This window comes from Punica granatum, chromosome 4, assembly GCF_007655135.1.
Source record: "Punica granatum isolate Tunisia-2019 chromosome 4, ASM765513v2, whole genome shotgun sequence".
Classification (NCBI taxonomy): Eukaryota; Viridiplantae; Streptophyta; class Magnoliopsida; order Myrtales; family Lythraceae; genus Punica; species Punica granatum.
In genome coordinates this window covers 25,670,699-25,681,734 of record NC_045130.1, presented here as the reverse complement: position 1 = coordinate 25,681,734, position 11,036 = coordinate 25,670,699, and positions in this window count along the sequence as shown.

Below are 11,036 nucleotides of genomic sequence, written 5' to 3'. Positions count from 1 at the left end.
TGATGCCTTCGTAAAATTTGGCACATTCATCCTAACAAGATTCTCAATGGAAATTCATACTAATAATGAGTCCATTGCCGACAAGCCATGCAAATAAAACATAAGCACCTCATCCCAAACAATAGCAAAAAAAATTTGGAAAACTTGATGCATCATAGACCACTTAACCTATCATTATCAAATTGCAAGATGATATAAACAATGCAAAAGAATTATTTAAATCCAATCTATTAGCTTGTATCAAAAGTTCAATCGGTGTTAAATCTCTGGCGACACATTCTTCATAACAACAGCATAATATCGGCCCATTTCATAACGTGACACATTTAAATTCCATAGATATACCTAAGCTAAGAAAATGATTCAAGACTCAATAACCCAACTAAATCAGATCCTAAGAGATGTTTTCCAATTTCCTAATTAGCCAAAAAGCCGGAAAATTAAAGTCAAGGGAACAACCCAATCGGAGATAATTTTAGATAGCAAGAAAATTCCTTTTTTTTTTACTTCTAGAAACTGTTAACAAGAAGTTCTAAAAAAAATTCATAATTTGCATGCCATAGATTAACTAATGAGATGGAATCAAAAGCTCATTAAATCAATACTCAAAACGATAAATAGAAGATGTCAAATTTATCAAAACAATAAATAAAGGTGTCCTCAATGAAAAACTAACTACCCACGGGTGACTCATTCAACAAAGAAATGTACCGAGAAATGCGAACTAAAACCAAGCAACATCAATCTTCTCTTAGAATAAGATTTACGAAACTTAAATTTGAGCTATCATCCATAACCACTTTCAATCTAATGAATTGACTAATCATAGCCCCAAATTACCAAATAGAGGACGCACTAAAACTCAAATAACAGGGAAGATAATTCGAAATCAATTGCAACAATGCAACCCGACTTAACAAAAGGGGAGACTTGAATCACCTGATCAGTTAACAAGCAATACAAACAGACAATACCATGAACATAACTCAGGCAATACATACCAATACATGTCGATAATCTATGCTCAACCTCTCTCCCTCTCTTGGTCGTGCCCTGTTCTTCTTCTTTGTTTTCTTTGCAGTAGAATAAAACAATGGAAGAGAAATAAAGCAGCCAAACAAAACAAAGGAAGAATGGAAGAAATAAATAGCATAATAGCATGGTGGTGGAAATGGGGTGTGCTGGGGGGGAAGGTTGGGCCATGTGGGGTCCATGGCACCACATTTTGTTTTTACAACCACATAAAAGTACATTACATGCATAATATATATATATATATATATAAGCATATGTTTGAAAATAAAATCTGCCGGGTCTCACTGATAATAACACATATTATTGTAATTAATAAAAGCATACTACGAATACTTATAATTATATAATAAGACATGTTACAGTAATTACTAAGAGCACAATGAAAATGAAGAAAATGTTCAAAACAGTACTACGAAGAATTCAATTCACATGTTAACATTTTAATAGAAAATCACATACAGTAAAATTAAAAATATTAATTTCACCTCTCAATACTAATTAATAAATCGATTATGAGTGATAAACTCCGCTAATTATACACATTAAATGTGCTCATAATATTATTTTACCAACAATGTCATAATATAAATTTTGCCACCAATTCCATCAATTGATAAAGGAAAACATAAATTTTGTGCCAATTGAGATGAATAATATTATTAAGGCTACTAAATTTTAGGATTTTATATTCCATGGTTTCACCTTTCTTTCGAATCTATCCTATGCTTTTAAAATGATTTAAAATATCCCATGGTTTTTTTTTTCAAATCTATCTCGGCATTATATTTTTTATTAATGAAACGTAAGTAGGCTCCAAATCTATCCCATGATTTTAATTTTTTCTCAAATATATCATATGATTTTAATTTTTTTCAAATCTATCCCATAGTTTTAATTTTTTTTCTCAAATTTATCTCGGATAAAAGGCCCATAATGGCAAGATCGTGAAATATTGATGGAGATATAATGGGGGGACAGATTTGGAAAAAAAAAATGTAAACCATGGGATATTTTAGATCATTTTAAAAACATATAATAGATTTGAAAGAAATGTGAAATCATGAGATATATGGGATAATTAGCCTTAAATTTTAAGTTATCTTAATTGCATAAACATCTTTATATAACTTGGTTTTGGAGCTATTATGCACTTGATGAGGTTGTTTTGTCAATACCGATATAAACTATTGATTCGAGTACCTATCTATTGGGTAAAAATATTTACATAGAGTGGTAATGGGTTAGTTCCAATTGGTTTTGGTTCTAGACTATACCCATGATCCATGCATACCCCTATTGTAAAGCCATCTGATTTAAGAAGGATATAATTGCAAAATTTTCAGAAGTTTAATGAAAATTTGGTAAATAAAAAAGATGGTGGTGATTGAATGACAAATTGAAAATTTTGGACAGGCAGCAAGATAATAAAGAAATGGACAAGTTTTTAAGTGTCGAAAACCTACCATAATGGGTAGTAGGTTCTGGCCGATTCAAGTTCAACATTACACAATACATATTCCTACTGTAAAGTTATGTGATTTTAAATGCCATCGATTGTTTGCTAATTTGAGAGATCACGAAAATATTTTATTGCATAAACGTTATTGATCCATGAATTTTTCTGAACACAATACCGATCCCAGATCATTTTTTTCGACATCCAATTACAAAGACAAGAATTTTGATTTCTACGCGCGTTAAATTTGAATTTTCCAAAAAAAAAAAAAAGAGGTCAGAGGCTCCTCCTCCTCCCCCCATTTTTTTTGTTTTTTTCTGCCTTCTTCTTCTTCTCCCTTATTCTCTCTCCTTCTCCTTCCTTCCTTCTCCTTCTTCCTGAACGAAAAAAAAACCGAAAAGGAAACAAACCTCAGCTCCGATTTTTCCTCCTTTTAGCTGATTCCCCGCAATCTCCAACCGGTCCCTTCCTCACATTCGAAACCCCTAGCCGCTCTCCTCTTCCTCTTTCCGTTTTTCTTTCTTGGCTAAAAAGGAAAAGAATAAAGAAAAATGGCAATAGGAGAACAAGAAGAAAAAACGGGAAAGAAAAAATTAGCGGTCTTGACCTCGGCGCCGGGGATTCATGAAGAAAAAAAGGATCGAACCCTAACTCTCCCTCTCCCTCTCTCTTGGCCTTCTTCCAGGGCATAAAAAGAAAACCGAATAAAAAAAACGGGAGCTCGAACTCTCAAAAACATGTAGCTCGAACGCCCTCGCTCGGACAACTCGCTTTCAGAACTGACCTCGATTCCCTCCGACTCTCACTCGGTTCCTGAACCTCCTAGCGCCGCCCTCACGCCCGCGGCTCTTCGGGGATCTCCCTCAGCTCAGACGCCGAAATCCTCCGCCTCCTCGAGACCCGACTCCCTTGACTCCTCCAGCAGATCGCCCCTTTCCTTCTCCCTATTTTCATTTTTTTCTCTAATCGAATCTGCCGTGCTTTCTGGCTCGCACAGTCAGCGCTAGTGTAGGCACGCTGCCCAGCAGCCCGTTCGTGCGCCCAGCCGCCCAGCCTGTGCGCGTCCAGCAGCTCGGCTCGCGTCCAGCAGTCCAGCCCATGGCCAGCAACCCAACCGTGTCCAGCAGAGGCCCAATCCGGTCAAGCAACCGTCCAATCCGGCCCAGTGGCCCAATTCGGCCCAGCATCCCACTCGGCCCAATTCGGATCTCAAAGGCCCAGTTCGGCCCGCTTCCTAGTCCGGCCAAATCTCCCCAGCAACCCAATTCGTCCATAACCCCCTCTATTTATAGAACAGCCCCCGTTCTTCTCGAACTAGGTAAATCCCCGGCTTAGTAGCATGTTTAGGGCTCCATTTCTGGATATTAATGTTTGCTTGGATGGATATGATGTGAAATGAGCGTCATTGGGTTGCGTGGATGATCGGATTTGTCTCGAACTCGATTTTATGAACTTTCCGTTTTGTTTCACTTCAGTCCTGAGGACACCTTTTCATTTTTTAAAAATCAGCCCCTTAACTTTCCCACGCGTTTCAATCAATTCCCGGTCATTTTAATATTTCCCAATCAGTCCTTGAATTTTCCATAATTTTTCAATCATCCCAAGGAACTTTTCAAGTTGTTTCAGTTTAGTCCCGGGGCTATTTTCCGCCCTTTTCAGATCTACCCCGAATTTTAAAATTCCTTTCAGTCATGTCCCAGCCATTTTTACCATTTTCCAATCAGTCCCTGAATTTTTCAGAATTTCTAAACCTATTCTGGGAACTTTTCATGTTGTTTCAGTTCAGTCCCTGTGGCATTTTTTTTCACTTTTCATATCAGCCCAAACTTTCAAATTCGTTTAAAAAATTCCTGGGACATTTCAGTAATTTTTACACAGTCCTGAAGTTTTTCAGAATTTTCAAATTAGTGCCCTGAACTTTATCCGAATTTTCAAATCAGTCCTTGTTCTTTTAAAATTATTCACTTCAGTCCCTGTATATTTTCTAAAGATACCCAATCCTTTCCTACTTGAATTCCCGACTGACAAAGTATGTGCCGCGCTTAAATATTTTTGTTTCAGTAATTATATGTATATATACATGACAATGTGTGTTCTTTTATGTTTTCCCACTTCCATGAGTCGGTGTCGTTTTATCGATTCCATTGATATTATACTTGTGTATGTTTGTATGTGTTTATCGTGATCATGGCGGCACCGATTGTGTAAAATATGTATGTTTATCGTGTTTGACATTATAATGTGCTCTTGATCCATGTTTAAATGCTTTATCTTCTCGTTTTAATCGAAACCTCACATGAATAGGTTTAATCATGCAAACTCGGCCTAAAATCAATTTTTTTTTTAAATTTCAAGACGGTTGGAAATTAGAGTTTACCGGACAGTCAACTAATGGCTATTTCGAAGACTCGAAATCCGTAGACTAAAACATTCGGCAAATTTCTAATTAACCTAAAATTCTATATACGGGATAATCGGGACATTAAATTTGGCTAAATTAAATCACTTGACTCCTTTAAATGAATTGCACAAACTAATTAACAATCTGTAATCACGTCGACAGTTCAAGAACTGTTAGCCATGCTCTTTTTAAAAAAGTAACAATTTCGAAAGCACCGAGATACGTACAACGTAATCTTAATTTTTCATGCACACACATATTTCCCGATTCAAGGGCATGACTACCGGTTCTTATCCTGCCATAATCCTAGAGTAGGTTTGTGCATATAATGGGTCAAAACATGGAAAAACAGATTACTCTCAAACTTGACTTAAATCAAACATGAGCAAATAGTCAAGTTGAGGGTTAGGTTTCGGGTTTTAGGTGAAAATACTCTTAATCTATAAAAGCCATATTGTCATCATACAGAACAATGTAAAAACAATCCACACATTCGAGACTTGATTACAAACATTGTGTTTTGTTAGGTCCACTAAAATAATGTCGAATGCTACATGCCCTATCTATCACTCCTTTTGTTTGTTTTAAGGTAGGATTTGTATGTCAAGATACCCCGTTTAATAATCAGTTAATTCACGTAAATTCGACGATAACAAAAACCCCACTGTTTGTTTATTTGAGCTTACTTGTTACATTTTTGCACTTGTTTGTTATGCGGATCGAGCCCGATCCTTTAGAACACGATTCACACAGGGTCCAACGCCTCTAACCATCGATCACAGGGTCCAATGCCCCCATATACCGAATGCGTATTTAATTTAATTTTCGATCTTTTCCAAAATCATACGGTGAGTATGAGTGGAATAATGGCCGAACGCGAACCGATCGGGATTCAGTCATTGTAATTTGTTTTTTATTTATTTGAGAGAATAATATAAGAGTTTATGTTGTATATTTATTCATGTAATAATCCCGGCCGAAGAGTGGACAGTTTGAGTGTTTCTTCGAATTTACGGTGTCAAGTGCAACCCTAAATCATGCGGTAAATAAATAAAATGGCAAGTCTAGCAAGTTAGAGTACCGAAAGGGCGTGTGGGATACAAGCCCACATGTAATAGAACCCCCGAATTCAGAATTTTCGATTCCGTACAAGACCATTGCCTTAGCATACTAGGTGGATCCATACCCCTAGACCCGAGCGACTCATCGGCCCTCGACCTTCGGGTCGTAAACAGGTAGTGGCTACTTCTTTTAACATGAGTTCATCGCGCGTCCCCGGAAAGGTGAACACTCCTAAGTCGCGTTGCATTTAGGCGCGTGCATGCGTGCCCCCCGACGAGACGAAATTCGGGTGCGCACAGCTTGGCGACTCCACTGGGGACACTTAGAGGGTTCGGGCTCGTTCCCGCTTGCTTGTTCGCTTGTTTATTTACCGCTTTTCGCAATTTCCCACTTATCTATTTTACGCACTTTTATTTATGCACTCGCATTGCATATCACAATAGCTCTAGGTACATATGGGTCGCGTCCCACGACCGGTAATAGGAGCATAGGTTAGATAGGGGTTCGAAGTAGGGGTATGGCGCGCAGTTCGACTGTCGCTTAGGTCTTGAAAAGAATCCCGCTCGATTTCAAGGAATTGACACCCTTGATTCGGTGGCCCCCATCCCTAGGTAGCACGATCCTTGTAGTACCGAAACCACGCATTATGCTAAGCTTCCATGCCATCCTCCAACCCGACTTCAATAACAGTCCATCGAGTCGGCCTGCGTGCCATTTTAGTCATTTTCTTTTTTTGAGAGAGATGTACATTGTATACATTAAGCCGTGGGCATTTATTTTTTGTACCCATGCATCATCTAATTTCAAAATTATGTGTCATTTGTATTAACTAGTCCTAAATCGGTTTTCTTTTCATCTTGGTAAGAGATGGCATGCTCGGTCTCCTTTTCACACCTCGACAGGGTCACGCCACCACTCGAGGAAATCAATCATATCTGGGCTTATCTGCGCCAAGTCGACCGCTATTACATCAGGACCTCTGTTGGGGATATACCAATGCTAGCCATCTGCCTAGTGGATTGGAACTTCTTGGGAGCAACGGCGACGTTTTGGGACCCAGTCCACGCCGTCTTCAACATCCAGGGTACCGAGCTCACACCTACCATCGAGGAATATCGTACTCTCGTCGGAAGAATTGCAGCCACCCGCGGCATTGTGGAACCTAACTTCCATACCACCCAACTTGTCTTGGTATTTCGCCTACTCGGGGTGCATAAGTCTCAACTACAAGCCGAACTTGCATATTCCGGTGACACGGAGATAGTCACCGCGAAACTCCTCCGTTTTATTGAAATACGAACACATGAGGTTCAAGGGGATCTTTTCCAAAAGATTTTATGTCATGCGATTTTATTCTTAATTTTTAGGACTCTTTTATTCCCTCGCTCGGCCGGTCACATAGACGCAACCTTAGCTAGCTGTGCGCACCCGAATTTTGTCTCGTCGGGGCACGCATGCGCGCGCCTAAATGCAACGCGGCTTGGAAGTGTCCACCTTCCCGGGGACGCGCGACGGACGCAAGTGAGAAGGAGTCGCCACTTGCCATTTTACGACCCGAAGGTCGAGGGCCGGCAAGTTACCCGGGTCTAGGGGTATGGGATACACCTAGTATGTCAAGGCAATGGTCTATACGAAACCGGAAATTTCGAATTCGGGTGTTCTATTACGTGAGGGCCTATATCCCACACGCCCTTTCGATACTCTAGCTTGCTAGGCTTGCCATTATATTTATTTACCGCATGATTTAAGGTTGCACTCGACTCGCCCGTTTTGACACCGTAAATTCGAATAGACACTTGAACCGTCCACTCTCCGACCGGGATTATTACATGAATAAATATGCATCATAAAACCCTTACATTGTTCTCTCAAATAAAAAATAAATTACAATGACTGAATCTCGGTCGGTTCACGTTCGGCCGTTACTTCACTCATGCTCACCGTATGATTTGGAAAATATCGAAAATTAAATTAAATGCGCACTCGGTGTATAGGGGCATTGGACCCCGTGATCGAAGGTTATGGGCATTGGACCCAGTGTGAATCGAGTCCTAAAGGGTCGGGCTCGATCCGCATAACAAACAAGTGCAAAAATGTAACAAGCAAGCTCAAATAAATAAACAATGGGGTTTTTTGTTATCGTCGAATTTACGTGAATTAACTGATTATTAACCGAGATATCTTGGCATACAAATCCTACCTTAGAACAGACAAAAGGGATGATGGATAGGGTATGTAGCATTCGGCATTATTTAAAACGGACCCGATAGACATGACGTCTGTAGTCGAGTCTCGAATGTGTGGGTTATTTTTAGATTATTCTGTATCGTGGCAATATGGCTTTTACAGATTAAGAGTGCTTTCACCTAAAAACCAAAACCTAACCCTCTACTTGACTGCTTGCCCATGTTGATTATGCCGAGTTTGTGATTAATCCGTTTTACCATGTTTTAACCCGTTCTAAACACAAACCTAGACTAGAGTGACGGCAGGACAAGAACCGGTAATCATGCCCTTGAATCGGTAAATATGTGTGTGCATGAGAATCAAGATTACGTTGTACGTATCTTGGTGCTTTTGAAATTGTGAATTTTGAAAAGGGCATGACTAACAGTTCTTGAACTGTCGACGCGATTACAAATTATTAATCAATTCATGCAATCCAATTAAAGAAATCAAGTGATTTAATTTAGCCAAATTTAACGTCCCGATTATCCCGTATGTAGAATTTTAGGTTAATTAAAAACTCGCCGAATGCTTTGGTCTACAGATTTCGAGCCGTCGAGATAGCCATTAGTTGACCGCCCGATAAACTCTAATTTCCGACACAGTCACGTTGTATACGTATAATTACAAAAATAAAATATTTAAATGGGGCACATTCATTGTCGGTGGGTGATCCAAGTAGGAAAGGGTCGGATATTTTTGGAAAATGTCCAGGGGACTGAATAGAACGATTTTAAAAGAGCAGGGACTGATTTGAAAATTCGGATAAAGTTTCGGGGACCAATTTGAAAATTCTGAAAAAATTGGGGACTATGTAAAAATTACTGAAAATATCCCAGGACTTATTTGAAACGAACTTGAAAATCTGGACTGATCTAGAAACAAAACAAAAAAAAATGGCCCCAAGACTAAACTGAAACAGCTTGGAAAGTACCTTGGGAGGCATGAAAAATTCTGGAAATTCCAGGACTGATTGGAAAATAGTAAAATGACTGGAACTTGATTGAAAATAAATTTTGAAATTCGGGGCAGATCTGAAAAAGGTGAAAAAGACCCCGGGACTAAACTGAAACAACTTGGAAAGTTATTTGGGATACTTGAAAAATTCTGAAAAATACATAGACTGATTTGAAAATAGTAAAATGACCGGGACTTGATTGAAGAGAAATTTTAAAATTCGGGGCAGATCTGAAAAAGGTGAAAAAAGGCCCCGGGACTAAACTGAAACAACTTGGAAAGTTATTTGGGATGCTTGAAAAATTCTGAAAAATCCAAGGACTGATTGGAAAATAGTAAAATGACCGGGAGTTGATTGAAAATAATTTTTAGAGTTCGGGGCAGATATGAAAAAAATAAAATGCGTCCTCTGGACTGAAATGTGACAAAACGGAAAGTTCGTAAAGTCGAGTTCGGGACAAATCCGATCACCCACGCGACCCAAGAACACTCATTTCACATTATATCCATCAAGCAAGCAATAATATTCAGGAAATAAGCCCTAATCATGCCACTAAGTAGAGGATTTACCTAGTTTGGGAAGTTGAGGGGTGATTCTGTAAATAAGAAAAAATAAAAAAAAATGTCTGGCGAGTTGGGTTGGGTTGGTCTGAGCTGGATTGGGCCGAACGGGCCCGCTGGGATTTGGACTGGGTCAGACTGGGCCGAGCTGGGCTGGTGAGCCGCTGAGCTGGGTCGCCGAGATCTGGACTGGGCCACTAGATCTGGACTGGTGCGCTGGATCCGGATCGGTTTGCTACCTGTTCTGTCCCGGAGAGGAGTTGACCCGGTTAGCAGAAAAAGAAACCGAAATAAAGGGAGAGAGAGATCTGGTTCGGGGCGGCGAGAGGCTTGGGTAGCGGCGATGATTGAGCTGGAGGAAAAACGGGAGAGCGGGCTGAGGGATGGCGCGAGACCCGAGGCGAACTCGGAGAGGGATCCGAAGGTCGCGTGTGAGCTGGGGGCGAGGAAATCACGAGGAAGAGGGGGGCCTGAGGGAGTCGAGAGGTGGGAGGAGGCTACGGGCTCGGCTGGGAATTGCGGGTGTCCGGGAACTCGGGGTTTTGTATCCGAGAAAGAGCGTCCAAGCTCCGAGGGAACCAACGTCTGAGCTTCGGAATGTTCCGAAAATCGATCTCTGGAAGAAATCCCTCTGGTAACTGGAAATTTCCGGGAGTTTGAGCTATGAGCCGGGGGTCCGAGAGTTTCCCCCCAAATCCTCGAAATCCCAGCTGTGTCCCCTTTTTATTTTTCGGGAGAGTCCGTGCGAGAGAGCGAGCTAGGGCTTTTCCTTTTCGACCATTGAGGGAAATTCTGCCAATCCCCGGAGAATCCGCTGGGAGTTACCTTCTAGGACTCGGGGAGGACGGGAGCTGCGGGAAGAAGAAGAACAGGGAAAGTCAAACAATCAGTTTGACTTTCCCCTTTTTTTTTTCTTTTTTTTTTCTTTTCTGGGCCGGCGGTTCACGGGCAGCCAGTCAACGCTGCCCGGCTCTGAACCGGCCCTGCCCGGTTAGCCTGAAATTTTTTTTTAATAATGTTTTTTTAAAAAAATTGATAAATTGGAAAATGACAATTTTGCCCCTGGAGCCGATGGACCGAAATTGGGTGTTGATACTAGCGTTGTCCTCCAAGTGGTTGGACGCCGCGAGTTCAAGGTGGCCTTGTTGGCTGAGACCATACGGTCCCTTGATCGCGTTACGAGAAAGACCAATCGAAAGTTGAGAGGGTCCCCTATCCTTTTGCAAATTTGGCTCCAAAGCCATGCAAACCAATTCGGCCTTGGTCGTCCGGTTATGTTTTTCACACGTCTGGAGTCGATCATTTTGCGGTTACTACCTCTGTTGTGTGTGGAGGAAC